General features: G+C 38.7%; 3 non-coding genes across 3 annotated transcripts; all 3 read left to right on the forward strand.

The window, feature by feature from the left end:
• The first annotated feature begins 12,523 nt into the window (after window positions 1–12,523).
• On the forward strand, window positions 12,524–12,597 carry trnan-guu (transfer RNA asparagine (anticodon GUU)). The gene has a single exon. It is a non-coding gene; the product is annotated as a tRNA-Asn (tRNA).
• A 172-nt stretch (window positions 12,598–12,769) lies between these two features.
• Window positions 12,770–12,842, forward strand: trnak-cuu (transfer RNA lysine (anticodon CUU)). The gene has a single exon. It is a non-coding gene; the product is annotated as a tRNA-Lys (tRNA).
• A 616-nt stretch (window positions 12,843–13,458) lies between these two features.
• On the forward strand, window positions 13,459–13,532 carry trnan-guu (transfer RNA asparagine (anticodon GUU)). The gene has a single exon. It is a non-coding gene; the product is annotated as a tRNA-Asn (tRNA).
• The last annotated feature ends 1,630 nt before the right edge of the window (window positions 13,533–15,162 follow it).

Genomic DNA, 15,162 nt, shown 5'->3' on the forward strand with positions numbered 1-15,162 from the left:
TCACCACTATATTACCAACGCTTGTCGACATCCTCTCACAGAAGTGTAGAAAATGAAAGCTTTCGACCAAGGAGTTCTTTGTGTGGGCGGAAAAAAAAGTCGAGTATGGATCCCATCTCTTTCTGACGTTGAGGTTGGATAAAGCGTTAGAAGGTACAACCTCACCCAAAAAAAGGGAGGTCGATAATTTTACTCTGCAGTGGTGGAGTTCTCATCTTCTGTCACCCAGTATTCACTGTAATGAGCTCCCCTGGTTTGAATGTCATTGCAAGGGTTGACTGGATGCAGCTCATGAAAGGGCAAGCTGACATTTTGTGGAGTAAAAGCTGGGCAATGTGTAAGAATGAATGGCGTGCTTTGTTTGCTGCAAAACATGCTAATAACGTTCTCCTGTGTGATACACTGTTCAAGTTACTGCTGATGACCAATCGAAGACTGATGAAGAAGCAAGGATTATTAATGAAGAAAAACTGTCCAAGCCCAGTTTTCTACCCTCCTCTTGCTGTTATAGTGGAACTTTTATTATGTAATCACTATATAATCTGCCACTATTAGAATATAGATTACTATTAAAATACACTGTTAAAACTTATAGAAATACCTATATTCAAGTGATGCAGAAGAGACAAACATGCAGGGCCTTATAATTGAGGGCCTTACAATTGAAGCACAGCAGGTCATGCGCCAAAGTGAGAACATTATGACAAAGCGTATGCAATACATTTAGACAATGTATATGTTGAACAAGACAAAAACAACCCTCGCCAAAATAGCATACATAAGGAGAATCATTTAGAAAGTATGAAAACAACATGATCATATGCAAACACATGATTGTAAGCACATGCTATATGACCTTTAAGATATGTAAAAACAGAAAAACATACAGCCATTAATTAAAAAGCTAGGATGCTATTGGAGCCGGGAATAGGGTGATGTTACATCATATCTCATGATACCTATGGATAAGAAACTGTATATAAACTGTGGGTTTTTGGACATTGAGTGGGAGAGAGCTCGATTGACCATCTCTGCTGTAACAATAAACTGCTTCAACTTGAGAACTTCGAAGACCTCAGCCTCTTTTTTGAAACCAGGAAGATGTTTGTCGAGATCCAGCGCAACTTTCCACTACATAATTTGGCGACCAACGTGGGGCTGGACTGAGGATAGTCCAAGGAAGGTGTCAATGGGCTGATCCTTGGCAGACACTCACGCAGAGACCAAATAGCGCGCAGATTAAAAAAGGTGAGCAGATTTTTGCTTTGTTTTGGTTCTCTGATGAGTGTGCTGTGGGGTGGACCGGACACCTGAACTTGACTTTTAAAATACCTCACCATTAAAAAGAACCTATGAATTGACAAAATTTATTAAAAAGAATTATAAAGTAAATGATAAAGTGATAAAAGAATAGTGAAATGAACTATTTATAAGAAAAAGAGGTCTTCCAGGTTATCAAGGTATGTGCTTGTACTAACAAATGGCTGTATATTGTGCACTAACAATGGCTTTGTATTATATACTAACGAATGGCTGTAAATTATATGCGTATGAAAGAGAGGTACATGCATGGATTGCTACACGAGAGGCGGGAGCAAGGCGCGCGAGGTAGCACTGGAAATGATCGCTTGCTGTAGGTGTGATTAGAGCAAAGGAGCGCTCCGCGTCTCTGTACTCGCCTGTGGATTGAGTAAGACTCTCCCGATAGAGGCAGGGAAATTGGGAGAAGGCCTTTAATCTGATCCCAAAAGCACCCACAGGGAGGGCTGGATCTCAGTGAACTGACCTGTGTTAGTCTATATGTTGTGTTTTTATATATGTATGTGGTCTGGACTGAAGAGAATGGGGAATGTTTTAGAAAAGATAATTAGATTGAATGAGAATGAGAATGCAAATGCTGAGACATTTGTGAATGAGGATCCATGTGGTAAGAGATCTAGAAGGTTAAAGCATGAGTAGGGTGTGTGTTTAAGGACGATGAGAGCTAGAGAGAAATTACTGAGGTGTAGTGTGAGAGAAAGTGAGTATTATAAGAGATTAAAATATAGATAAAATATTAATTGATTAGAGAATGAATAAAAATTGCACATACTGTGCTGGAGGGACAAAGCAAGCAAAGTGGAAAAGCAATTAAGAAAAGCAGTTTTGCATGTAAAAAAGTTTGTTTTGTCTCCCAGGACCTGCTTGTGATGATAAAGACATTTTAACTGTTCCTCCAAAAGAAATAAAAGTAATAGAGGGAGGTTTGGATTCCAGATTAAAAAAAAAAAAGAATAGTTTGCATGCAAATGATCTGTGTTTGCTCGTTAAGAGGCCTTGATAGCGTCAGACGTTAACTAGTAACTGTTACTCAGATTTGGGAAGTTGTTTAACAATATAGGATATACATAGAACAGATTTAGATTTCAAAAGTGAGTTCTGAATGTGTGGTGACAGTTAAGAGATTAAAAGCAGATTAGAATATAGAGACGTGCGCAAGGAAATTCCTATGGTTATTGCTTTAGTGTTGTGTGTGTCTGTGTGAATGGTTGTGTAAAATTCCATATTGGTGGACAGGCAGAGCCCCCCTTCTGCACAGTCCCTTAAGTGGAGCATGGCAGGGATGGACACCTCTGTGGTACACTGAGAGGAATGAATGACTGAATGAGCCCTGTAGATAAAGGGACAAATGTTGAGTGAATGAGTCCTCTAAATTTGAGGGACTAGAGAGTGTGGTTAAGTGTTTGTGTTTAGTGTTTGTGATAAAGAGTGAGATAAAAGAATCATCATTGTAGATTATAATATAAAGATGGACTGTGAAATATTGTGTAATAAAGAAAATATAGAAGAGACTGATGCAGTTTAGGGAAGATATTACAATATTTAGGAAATAAATGAATTCAGTTCAGATAGAAAAATATAAAGAGAAATATATTAAATTAAGGAGAAGTATATAACATAGGTTGACATTTGTGCATACAAAGAGATCATAATATAAATTCTTAGAATTTAATTTAGTGAATAATAGTATCTGATTTAATATTAATGAGGTGTAAAGAGTATAAGATAAATATGGTAAAGTAAATACAATTTGGAAAATAAAAAAATGTGTTATATAAAAGAATAAAGTAATAAGCTAAACATTTTGGGAACAGAGAGGAATAATACTTAGAATTTAGAAAAAAAATGAATATTTAAGATATAAATCATTTTTAAATAAATACTGAACAAAGAGAGAACAGAAAAGAAAAATAATGGCAAAAAGGAGGAACATTTGATGTAAGCAGTGTGTGAGTAAATACAAACTCTGAAACATAACTAATAATTATAAATGAAAAGAATAAGACAAAAGGTAAAAAGTAAAATGATGAGTGTGAAAAAAGAGTAAGAAATATGTACTGTAAACTTGAAACAGGTATAGAAAATGCTAAATTAAAACAATAAAGAAAGACCAACTAGTGAGAGAACACTAGAATAAATTAGGAGTTAAGCACAAGCTGAAGCTAAAGAAATGGAATTAGAAGAAAACTAACAAATTAGAAAATTAATACAAAATACAAATGATTTAGTAATAAATATTTAAAAAATCAGCAGTTGGACAGCAAAGAGAAGAACATAGATAAGAGGAGTCTTTATTTGATAAAGGGAAAATGGGAAAGTGGAAAAATGTTTAGATAATAACTAAGCAAATGTATATATTAAATTAAGGGGCACGGAGATGGACTTTGAAGGGTCCTTGTCTTTTCGCCTGCCGGACATTCCTGAAGGCACTGGAAAATTAAATAAGGTGTTTGGAGAAACACAAGGAGCAAATTGTTGACTGTGGACTCTTATTACATGAACTAAAGCAGTGAGCCAGGCACTGCATACAGAGAACTACTGAGACTTGACCCATCCACATATGTTCAAGAGACACTTAAAGACGGAGAAACAAGAGACTGATGAACTGATCAAAAAAGCTAAGCTTTCCAGCAACATCAGCTGGGTGAAAGAGAAGCCATCACCAAGAGGAAGGAGGAATGCTCTACACTTTAACTCCTTAAAAATGCAGGAAATGTGGGGATTCCTGAATGCAACAATGCAAAGACTGCACCATATATGGAACAGTTGCCTCGGGGTGCGAGGGAGAGAGATTGGCTGTGGCCTAGCAAACTCAATCTCAAAAGCCCAGTAGAACTATGATGCAAATCAAGTACATTGCAAATTAAAACAAAAGTGGACCCTTTCTTGAATCAAATTAGACTCCTGTCAAATTAGTCAGGAAGGAAGGTATTATAAAAATTAGGACTTCACATTTTTTAAAAGCAATTTGAATTAAATAAGGATTACAGAATAAAAAGATAATATCTATTAATTATAACAGATAGAAGATGAAAGTAAGACAATTGATAATGGGGAAAATACATTAAGTTAAACATTTCTGAAGCAGGGCTAGTAAGAAGCAGAATTTGTCTATGCAGATGTATGATCCTGAAAGAGATTTAGGCTTAGAAAATTAATACCAGGAAGAAATTAAAGGAAAAAAAGAACAGCACATTAGAATAAGTCAACAGTGAGAAGCTCTAAGTGTAATAAAATATGATTTTGGGAAAAAAAGGGGGTTAATATAATAGAGTTTGTTTCATAAATATAACTGAACAATTGGGAAGTAAATTTGAGGAATAATGAGGAAAAAAGAGCAAAACAGACCAGATAGATTCAGTGATTTTACAAAAAATTACATAAACGCTGTGGACCCAATCAGTATGATGGACTTGCCTTAAGAAGTAAATATCAAGAGAAAGAGAAACAATAATGAATACAACATCTGAATGAACAAATAGCTCAGAAGTTAAATGATTTAAACAAGTGCAGTGTTAAATACTTAAAGAAATATTATCATTGCTGGACTTGAATTTATAATTAGAAAATTAACCAGTATAGTGAGGGTTAAAATTAAACCAGATGCACATCTGCAGAGAAAATAAGAAAAATGCTGAAATGATTATAAAAACAATATTGAAGTTTTATTGAGAGTAGGATTATTTACATTTACATTTAGTCATTTAGCAGACGCTTTTATCCAAAGCGACTTACAAATGAGGACAAGGAAGCAATTTACACAACTATAAGAGCAGCAGTGAACAAGTGCTATAGACAAGTTTCAGGTGTGTAAAAGTCTAAGAAGCAAAGCATTAGAAAAAAAATGTTTTTATTTTTATTTTTTTGAGAGAGAGAGAGAGATAGAGGGCACAGTTAGTGGTATAGCCAGAGAGGCAGTTGCAGATTAGTTGCAGTTGCAGATTAGAAAGGAAAGTGGAGACTAACATCTAGACTACATCTAGACTAACATCGAGACTAACATCTAGTTATTAACATCTAGTTATTAACACCTAGTGATTATAATATGAAATAAATCATTGGATATTTTCGATTTAAAATATATTTCAAGTCAGGTATGACTGTGTATGTAACTCATAAGAGTTGAATTTAATTTGAATTAAAATATTTTAATTATGCTGCATTAAAGCCGGTAAAAAGCAGATGCTATAAGAACAATCAATTAGAGAAAATCTTCCAGCTGAGGTTCCTACATTTTATGAACAAATGTTCCTCCTGATGTCAAATATTGTTAAGTAATTCATTTCTGTTCAGCTTATTTTAGGTAATTAGCAGAGGAGGGTAGGGACCAATTAGTATTTACATTTGCTGGTGAAAATTATACATACAACAAAGTGCCTGAAGATCTGATGAGCAATAGTACTATGTTACAACATGTGGTTGATTTAATCATCTTCATATAGACTTAGCTCTGTTAAAAGGCAGAAAACATGATGACTTTTTAGGGATAATTTTAGCATTGATGGAACAGAGAATTTTACAGAAAATTTATGAAACAGGAAAGACTGCAAAAATACAGTTCTGAATTAATAGGAAAAACAGATACAATAAAGGCATTTGAGGTGATGAAAGATAAATTAGTCTGTCATTGAAGGAAACACTGTAGCAGATTTGAAAGTAAATAAGCGACAGGATGTGAGGTAGTAAGTCACCTATAGTGCTTATAGAGCTACAATCTCAATTAAAGAACATTGTGAAAATTAAACAACAAACAGATCTCTGTGAACAATCTAGCATGAAAGGGTGGAAAAGACAGTCTATAGCCTATACATTAAGGAATAATTGCACCAACAGCATCTCTAAGTATACTTATCACAGATGCACATGATTTTGATCAAGGGTAAAGTATTAGGAAAAATTAAACAGCAAGGAGATTGGTCTCCTTATTAAATGCAGTGCTTAGTGAGTTTTGTCCATGTGACATCGGTGTTAAATATATTGTGAGGAAAGGGACAGCAACCAGTACCTTAAGTGATATTCAAGCATTTAGTAATGAGGGTTTTGAGGTTATACTAAACTGAGTACAAGGCAAGAAATACATGTTTGTACTACTTAAAAGGTTAGGATTAAAAACAGGTTGTGGTGATTAATTATATTTCTAATAAGAAAAACTATGATTTCTACATCTGGAATACCATCAGAAAAAAATTAAATAATGGGTGTGCATTCATAAAGTATTTAGAGTAATTAAAGTAAATTAAAAATAGCTAAATAAGTAAATAAGTGATTAAATGAATAAGCAAACAAATAAATAAAAATGTTAAAGAAGTACTGTTAATTAAGAATAAATCAAAGGCTAGAGTGAAATTATCATGCGCAATCACAAGGACTGGTCAAAAGCTACAAGAAGATCCATTAGGGCCTCTTTTTAAAAATATGTGAAAATGCTAAACTTGATTAAGTTTGGATTATTAAACTAGACTGATGTGTAAACAGATGTTTTAATGAGTTTTTACATGTACACTAACAGAAACAGGAACTTAACACTGCATGGAACGCTAATGTCCTGTCTAATACATTGGCAAATAAGAATTTTGTCTTATAAGAAAAACTAACTGCCATGTATGAAGCTATTCATTAACAGGAACAGAACAGTGAACGACAGAAGGAAGATGTTCCTGCTGCTGCTGATGATGATGCAAATAAAGATGAGTGAAAGCCTAGAGGTAACTTCTCCAAAGGTAAAGGATTATCCCAGTCTGATGGAGTCAGACAAGAGTATCCAACAATTGACTTCTTAATTTTCTTGGACAGGGGTGAATATCCCACAACAAAATGAAGGTAAAGAACAATCGTCTGAAGAAAAATATTGACCCAGAGGATATGTATGAAAATCAAAATGATATGCAATTTAAAAAGAAATTGAGTATGACCAGATCTCAGATGATCAGCTCTTAGAAGAAGCTAATAACAATGATTGGTATCATTGGGCAAAATACACAGTTAGAAAATTACAAATATTCAATTGCCCAATATGTTTACAAACACTTTTGAAAAAGCTTATAGTGGTTGTAAATTTTTATGATTATAGACATTGTACAAAATTCAGTATACTGTACTGTGACTGCCCATTTTGCCAGGCCCAATGTCTTGATATAATAGGAAGCACCAAATTTACATTAGAGAACAATGATAGGTTGAAAAAAGAAAGCAAAGAAATGAACATTAAAGTTCAAGCAACAACAAGAGAGATTCCCACAAATATGCAATAAGAAATTAGAATATGAATGTTATAACCAAACAAGTGGATCGACAAATGTGAGAAAATTTAAAAGGAAATTGTGCAATAATTTGACATTTGACTGACAAATGTGGGGAAAAGAAAATGTTTATATGCAAACCTTCCAAATGGCTACAGCTACAATAAAGAATATAATGTTGCCAGTTTCAGAAAAAGGCGATAGGACGGCTAACAGCACACTTGGTAATTGCACTGGACAAAATGTCCAATTGCCAAGATGATTTCCCTTAATACAACAATATGAACAAATAGCAGACTACTACTGGATCTAGGAAGGGGAATATTACACCTCAACATTCCATTGAAATGGAAAGGGATTTGTACTAGAGTTAAACTAATACAGGAAGTGATAATAACTAATTGAGTTGAAGAGCAAAATGACATACAAAGACAGCAGAATTGGAAGCACTGAATTAAGAGACAATATACACCTGACTCAGAAGTTCACATTGGCCAACCTAGTGTAATACCAGATGAGTTTAAAACTAGAGATATAGCAAAAGAAGGACTTGACTCTATAATAGTGTGGATAATTGCAATGACAATTTTTACAGTGGATTAACTACATTTATTACAACCAACAAAGATTTATAAATTACACAAATGATGACGTTAAAGTATTAGGAGAATAATTGGCCCTAACAAATAAAATGGCTTGGTAAATCACTGCACCCTTTGCTGCTCCTATATTCCAAATAACACCGCCTTAGGTGGATCTTTCAATGAAGCCATGCGAAAATTGGAAATTCTGAGGAAAGAAGTAAAAGAGAACGCTGGAGAGGATAAGTACTTTAGTGACTAGTTTGCCTCCATGTATGGATCATTAGGACAATAGTTGCGATTGGACAATAATTAAGATTGGAATATTCAAAAGAATTGCTATATTTATTTTTATTCTTTTTTGTTGTGTTATCCCTCTTCTCAGATTTATAGCTAAAGCTGCTGCCAAACAGATGGTCGATGTGCGAGTTAATAGAACTGTGCATGACTGCAGAGACCATGTCTATGAAGTTCTTGGGCCAGATTTGGAACATTTGGATGAGTTTTGAGAACAATTACTACCCTAAATTTCTTTCATCTTTAAGGTCTTAAAAATAATAATAATATAATTCTTTAGCTTTTTACTAATTTTAAAAAGGCTTTAAATCCCAAAGAGAATGGTTTTAAGCAAGGCATCATCCTAATACAGGAAAATGCAAATAGAACGGACTGAACTGAAAGATTGTGTAATCATTTTAAGACCCGTTTACTAGTATAAAATTCTGTGTATATAGGAGTTCATCGAAGCTGCCGGAGCTGATATCAGATGTACACGAGGAAAGAGGGAAGATGACTACGGGTCAAGGGACACTCCAGTATCCAGCAACAAAGGAGAAGAAGAGCAGAATCTACTGGAGGTTTAAAAACCCACTGTCTGCACCAACACCAGACAGTACTCAGAAGTACCTCTGGCGACGTGGGATGAAACATCAGATATAGTTCTTTTACAGGCGTTATGAATGTTCTGCAAATATTGAGATTTTCTTTTGTGTGTTGATTAATTAAGTATATATGTTATATAACCACTCCTGTGAGCAAAGCTGACAAAGCATATGTTTTAACATGACTAATAATTGTTGAGTGTTGAACTCCCCAAGAAAGTATTTAGTTAGGGAGAGCGGGATCTTTTACTCCTTCTAAAGCCAAAAGTGGAGGGAGATGTTTGGTTCCGTTTCTCCTCTGAAGTGCGGCGCAAGGATGCTGACAATTGATAAGGATGTAGATGGGCAACTTTTTTGGTTGCACAAGAATGTTAAAAACTGAGCGAAATGTTAGATTCTTAAGTTGCACTTCAGCGAGGGATTTAGGAAAGGGACTTTTTTTGATAAAGTCCCTGAGGGGGGATTTATAGTGGAACTTTTATTATGTAATCACTATATATAGTGGGACTTTTATTATGTAATTACTATATAATCTGCCACTATTAAAATATAGATTACTATTAAAATACACTGTTAAAACTTATAGAAATACCTATATTCAAGTGATGCAGAAGAGACATACAAACATGCAGGGCCTTATAATTGAGGGCCTTACAATTGAAGCACAGCAGGTCATGCGCCAAAGTGAGAACATTATGACAGAGCGTATGCAATACATTTAGACAATGTATATGTTGAACAAGACAAAAACAACCCTCGCCAAAATAGCATACATAAGGAGAATCATTTAGAAAGTATGTAAACAACATGATCATATGCAAACACATGATTGTAAGCACATGCTATATGACCTTTAAGATATGTAAAAACAGAAAAACATACAGCCATTAATTAAAAAGCTAGGATCCTATTGGAGCCGGGAATAGGGTGATGTTAAATCATATCTCATGATACCTATGGATAAGAAACTGTATATAAACTGTGGGTTTTTGGACATTGAGTGGGAGAGAGCTCGATCGACCATCTCTGCTGTAACAATAAACTGCTTCAACTTTACATTTACATTTAGTCATTTAGCAGACGCTTTTATCCAAAGCAACTTACAAATGAGGACAAGGAAGCAATTTACACAACTATAAGAGCAGCAGTGAACAAGTGCTATAGACAAGTTTCAGGTGTGTAAAAGTCTAAGAAGCAAAACATTAGTAGAATTTTTTTTTTTTTTTTTTTTTTTTTTGAGAGAGAGAGAGAGAGAGAGAGAGAGAGAGGGCACAGTGGTATAGCCAGAGAGGCAGTTGCAGATTAGGAAGGAAAGTGGAGACTAAACAGTTGCGTTTTTAGTCGTTTCTTGAAGACAGCAAGTGACTCTGCTGTTCTGATGTAGTTAGGGAGTTCATTCCACCAACTGGGCAGATTGAATGTGAGAGTTCGGGAAAGTGATTTCTTCCCTCTTCGGGATGGAACAACGAGGCGACGTTCATTCACAGAACGCAAGTTTCTGGAGGGCACATATATCTGCAGAAGTGAGAGCAGATACGAAGGAGCACAGCTAGAGGTCACTTTGTAAGCAAACATCAGAGCTTTGAATTTGATGCGGGCAGCAACTGGCAGCCAGTGCAAACGGGTGAGTAGCGGAGTGACATGTGCTCTTTTGGGTTCATCAAAGACCACTCTTGCTGCTGCGTTCTGAAGCAGCTGAAGAGGTTTGATAGAACTAGCTGGTAGCCCGGCTAGCAGAGAGTTGCAATAGTCCAGTTTGGAGAGGACAAGAGCTTGAACAATGAGTTGAGCAGTATGTTCAGATAGGAAGGGTCGGACCTTTCTGATGTTGTAGAGTGCGAATCTGCAAGATCGAGCAGTTCTAGAAATGTGGTCAGAGAAGTTCAGTTGGTCATCAATCGTTACTCCAAGGCTTTTTACCATTTTGGATGCAGTGATGGTTGCTCCATCCATCTGGATTGAAAAGTTATGGTGAAGAGTCGGGTTGGCAGAAACTTCAAGCATTTCCGTTTTCATGAGGTTAAGCTGGAGATGATGACCTTTCATCCAGAGTGAAATGTCTGACAGGCAGGCTGAAATGCGAGCTGGAACCGAGGGATCATCAGGGTAAAAAGAGAGGTATAGCTGGGTGTCATCAGCATAGCAGTGGTAGGAAAAACCATGTTTCTGGATGACTGTTCCTAAAGATGCCGTGTAGATAGAGAGGAGAAGTGGCCCAAGCACAGAGCCCTGAGGTACCCCAGTGTTTAGATGCTGTAGGTTGGACACCTCTCCCCTCCACGACACCCTGAATGACCTGTCCGAGAGGTAGGAACTGAACCATTGAACTTGAGAACTTCGAAGACCTCAGCCTCTTTTTTGAAACCTAGAAGATGTTTGTCGAGATCCAGCGCAACTTTCCACTACAGTTTGAGCCCCACGTTGGGTGTTTGTGTTACCTTTCTCTCTCTCTTTTCGGCAGCTATCATTTGGGTTTAGCCAGCAGACCAAGTGAGACAAAGTTCAGCGTTTCTACTACAGGTGGTTTGGTGTCTGAGTCTCTGTGGTGCAATCGGTTAGTTCGGCTGTTAACTGAAAGGTTGGTGATTTGAGCCCACCCAGGGACGAACCAAGGCTTTTGCTGCCTTGCAACTGCTAACACGTGCACCCGGCAATGATCCTGGGCCACGTGCTGTCTGGCGTTACAAGATGACATCAGGATTAAGCAGAAGTTTGTTGTCCAGTGCCTCTATTGGCCAAGTTACTTATTCCAGTTGATTTAAAATCAGCATCAAACTTTACACAGGTAGGGAAGGTATTGATAAAAACAGTGACTTTCTCTCGAAGGAGCATCTCACAAGCCCGCCTAGCTCAGTTGGTAGTGCATAAGACTCTTAATCTCAGGGTTGTGGGTTCAAGCCCCATGTTGGGCGTTTCTGTTACCTTTCTCTCTCTCTTTTCGGCAGCTTTCATTTGCATTCTTCGAGCATACCTATTGAGACAAAGTTCAGCATTTCTACTACAGTTGGATTGCTCTCTAAGCCTCTGTGGTGCAATCGTTTAGCGCGTTTGGCTGTTAACCGAAAGGTTGGTCATTCGAGCCCACCCAGGGATGATCGAAGGCTTTTGCTGCCTTGCAACTGCTAACACGTGCACCAGGCAATGATCCTGGGCCACGTGCTGTCTGGCGTAACAAGATGACATCAGGATTTAGCAGAAGTTTGTTGTCCAGTGCCTAGGTCGGCCAAGTTACTTATTCCAGTTGATTTAAAATAAGCATCAAACTTTACACAGGTAGGGAAGGTGTTGATCAAAACAGTGGCTAGAATGAATGGCTCACAAGCCCGGTTAGCTCAGTCGGGAGAGCATGAGACACTTAATCTCAGTGACGTGGGTTCGAGCCTCACGTTGGGTGTTTCTGTTACCTTTCTCTCTCTCTTTTCGGCAGCTTTCATTTGGCTTCATCCAGCAGACTAAGTGAGACAAAGTTCAGCGTTTCTACTACAGTTGATTTGGTGTCTAAGTCTCTGTGGCGCAATTGGTTAGCGCGTTCGGCTGTTAACCGAAAGGTTGGTGGGTCGAGCCCACCCAGGGACGAACGAAGGCTTTTGCTGCCTTGCAACTGCTAACACGTGCACCGGGCAATGATCCTGGGCCACGTGCTGTCTGGCGTTACAAGATGACGTCAGGATTTAGCAGAAGTTTGTTGTCCAGTGCCTGGATCGGCCAAGTTACTTATGCAAGTTTACTTAGAATGAACGTATCAAAAGCCCGTCTAGCTCAGTCGGTAGAGCATGAGACTCTTAATCTCAGTGTCGTGGGTTCGAGCCCCACGTTGGGCGTTTCTGTTACTTTTCTCACTCTCTTTTCGGCAGCTTTCATTTGGATTCTTCGAGCATACCTATTGAGACAAAGTTCAGCATTTCTACTACAGTTGCAATGCTCTCTAAGTCTCTGTGGCGCAATCGGTTTGCGAGTTCAGCTGTTAACTGAAAGGTTGTTGCTTTGAGCCCACCTAGGGACGAACCAAGGCTTTTGCTGCCTTGCAACTGCTAACACGTGCACCGGGCAATGATCCTGGGCCACGTGCTGTCTGGCGTTACAAGATGACTTCAGGATTTAGCAGAAGTTTGTTGTCCAGTACCTGTTTTGGCCAATTTTTTTATTCCAGTTGACTTAAAAACACCATTACACTTTACACAGGTAGGGAAGGTATTGATCAAAACAGTGACTTTCTCTTGAATGAGCATCTCACAAGCCCTGTCTGGCGTTACACGATGACATCAAGATTAAGCAGAAGTTTGTTGTCCAGTGCCTCTATTGGCCAAGTTACTTGTTCCAGTTGACTTAAAATCAGCATCAAACTTTACACAGGTAGTGAAGGTATTGATCAAAACAGTGACTAGAATGAGTGTCTCACAAGCCCGACATTTCTACCACAGTTGGTTTTGTGTCTAAGTCTCTGTGGCGCAATCGGTTAGCGCGTTCGGCTGTTAACTGAAAGGTTGGTGGTTCGACCCCACCCAGGGACGAACGAAGGCTTTTGCTGCCTTGCAACTGCTAACACGTGCACCGGGCAATGATCCTGGGCCACGTGCTGTCCGGCGTTACAAGATGACATCAGGATTTAGCAGAAGTTTGTTGTCCAGTGCCTGGATCGGCCAAGTTACTTATGCCAGTTTACTTAGAATGAATGTATCAGAAGCCCGGCTAGCTCAGTCGGTAGAGCATGAGACTCTTAATCTCAGGGTCGTGGGTTCGAGCCCCACGTTAGCCGTTTCTGTTACTTTTCTCACTCTCTTTTTTCGGCAGCTTTATTTGGATTCTTCGAGCATACCTATTGAGACAAAGTTCAGCATTTCTACTACAGTTGCAATGCTCTCTAAGTCTCTGTGGCGCAATCGGTTTGCGAGTTCAGCTGTTAACTGAAAGGTTGTTGCTTTGAGCCCACCCAGGGACGAACCAAGGATTTTGCTGCCTTGCAACTGCTAACACGTGCGCCGGGCAATAATCCTGGGCCACGTGCTGTCTGGCGTTACAAGATGACATCAGGATTTAGCAGAAGTTTGTTGTCTAGTGCCTAGGTTGGCCAAGTTACTTGTTCCAGTTGACTTAAAATCAGCATCAAACTTTACACAGGTAGTGAAGGTATTGATCAAAACAGTGCCTAGAATGAGTGTCTCACAAGCCCGGCTAGCTCAGGTGGGAGAGCATGAGACACTTAATCTCAGTGACGTGGGTTTGAGCCCCACATTGGGTGTTTCTGTTACCTTTCTCTCTCTCTTTTCGGCAGCTTTCATTTGGGTTCATCAAGCAGACCAAGTGAGACAAAGTTCAGCATTTCTACCACAGTTGGTATGGTTAGTCTGAGTCTCTGTGTCACAATCGGTTAGCGCGTTCGGCTGTTAACCGAAAGGTTGTTGCTTTGAGCCCACCCAGGGACGAACCAAGGCTTTTGCTGCCTTGCAACTGCTAACACGTGCACCGGGCAATGATCCTGGGCCACGTGCTGTCTGGCGTTACAAGATGACATCAGGATTTAGCAGAAGTTTGTTGTCTAGTGCCTGGATCGGCCAAGTTACTTATGCCAGTTTACTTAGAATGAATGTATCAGAAGCCCGGCTAGCTCAGTCGGTAGAGCATGAGACTCTTAATCTCAGGGTCGTGGGTTCGAGCCCCACGTTAGCCGTTTCTGTTACTTTTCTCACTCTCTTTTTTCGGCAGCTTTATTTGGATTCTTCGAGCATACCTATTGAGACAAAGTTCAGCATTTCTACTACAGTTGCAATGCTCTCTAAGTCTCTGTGGCGCAATCGGTTTGCGAGTTCAGCTGTTAACTGAAAGGTTGTTGCTTTGAGCCCACCCAGGGACGAACCAAGGATTTTGCTGCCTTGCAACTGCTAACACGTGCGCCGGGCAACAATCCTGGGCCACGTGCTGTCTGGCGTTACAAGATGACATCAGGATTTAGCAGAAGTTTGTTGTCTAGTGCCTAGGTTGGCCAAGTTACTTGTTCCAGTTGACTTAAAATCAGCATCAAACTTTACACAGGTAGTGAAGGTATTGATCAAAACAGTGCCTAGAATGAGTGTCTCACAAGCCCGGCTAGCTCAGGTGGGAGAGCATGAGACACTTAATCTCAGTGACGTGGGTTTGAGCCCC

The sequence above is a fragment of the Danio aesculapii genome, chromosome 4, assembly GCF_903798145.1.
Source record: "Danio aesculapii chromosome 4, fDanAes4.1, whole genome shotgun sequence".
NCBI lineage: Eukaryota > Metazoa > Chordata > Actinopteri > Cypriniformes > Danionidae > Danio > Danio aesculapii.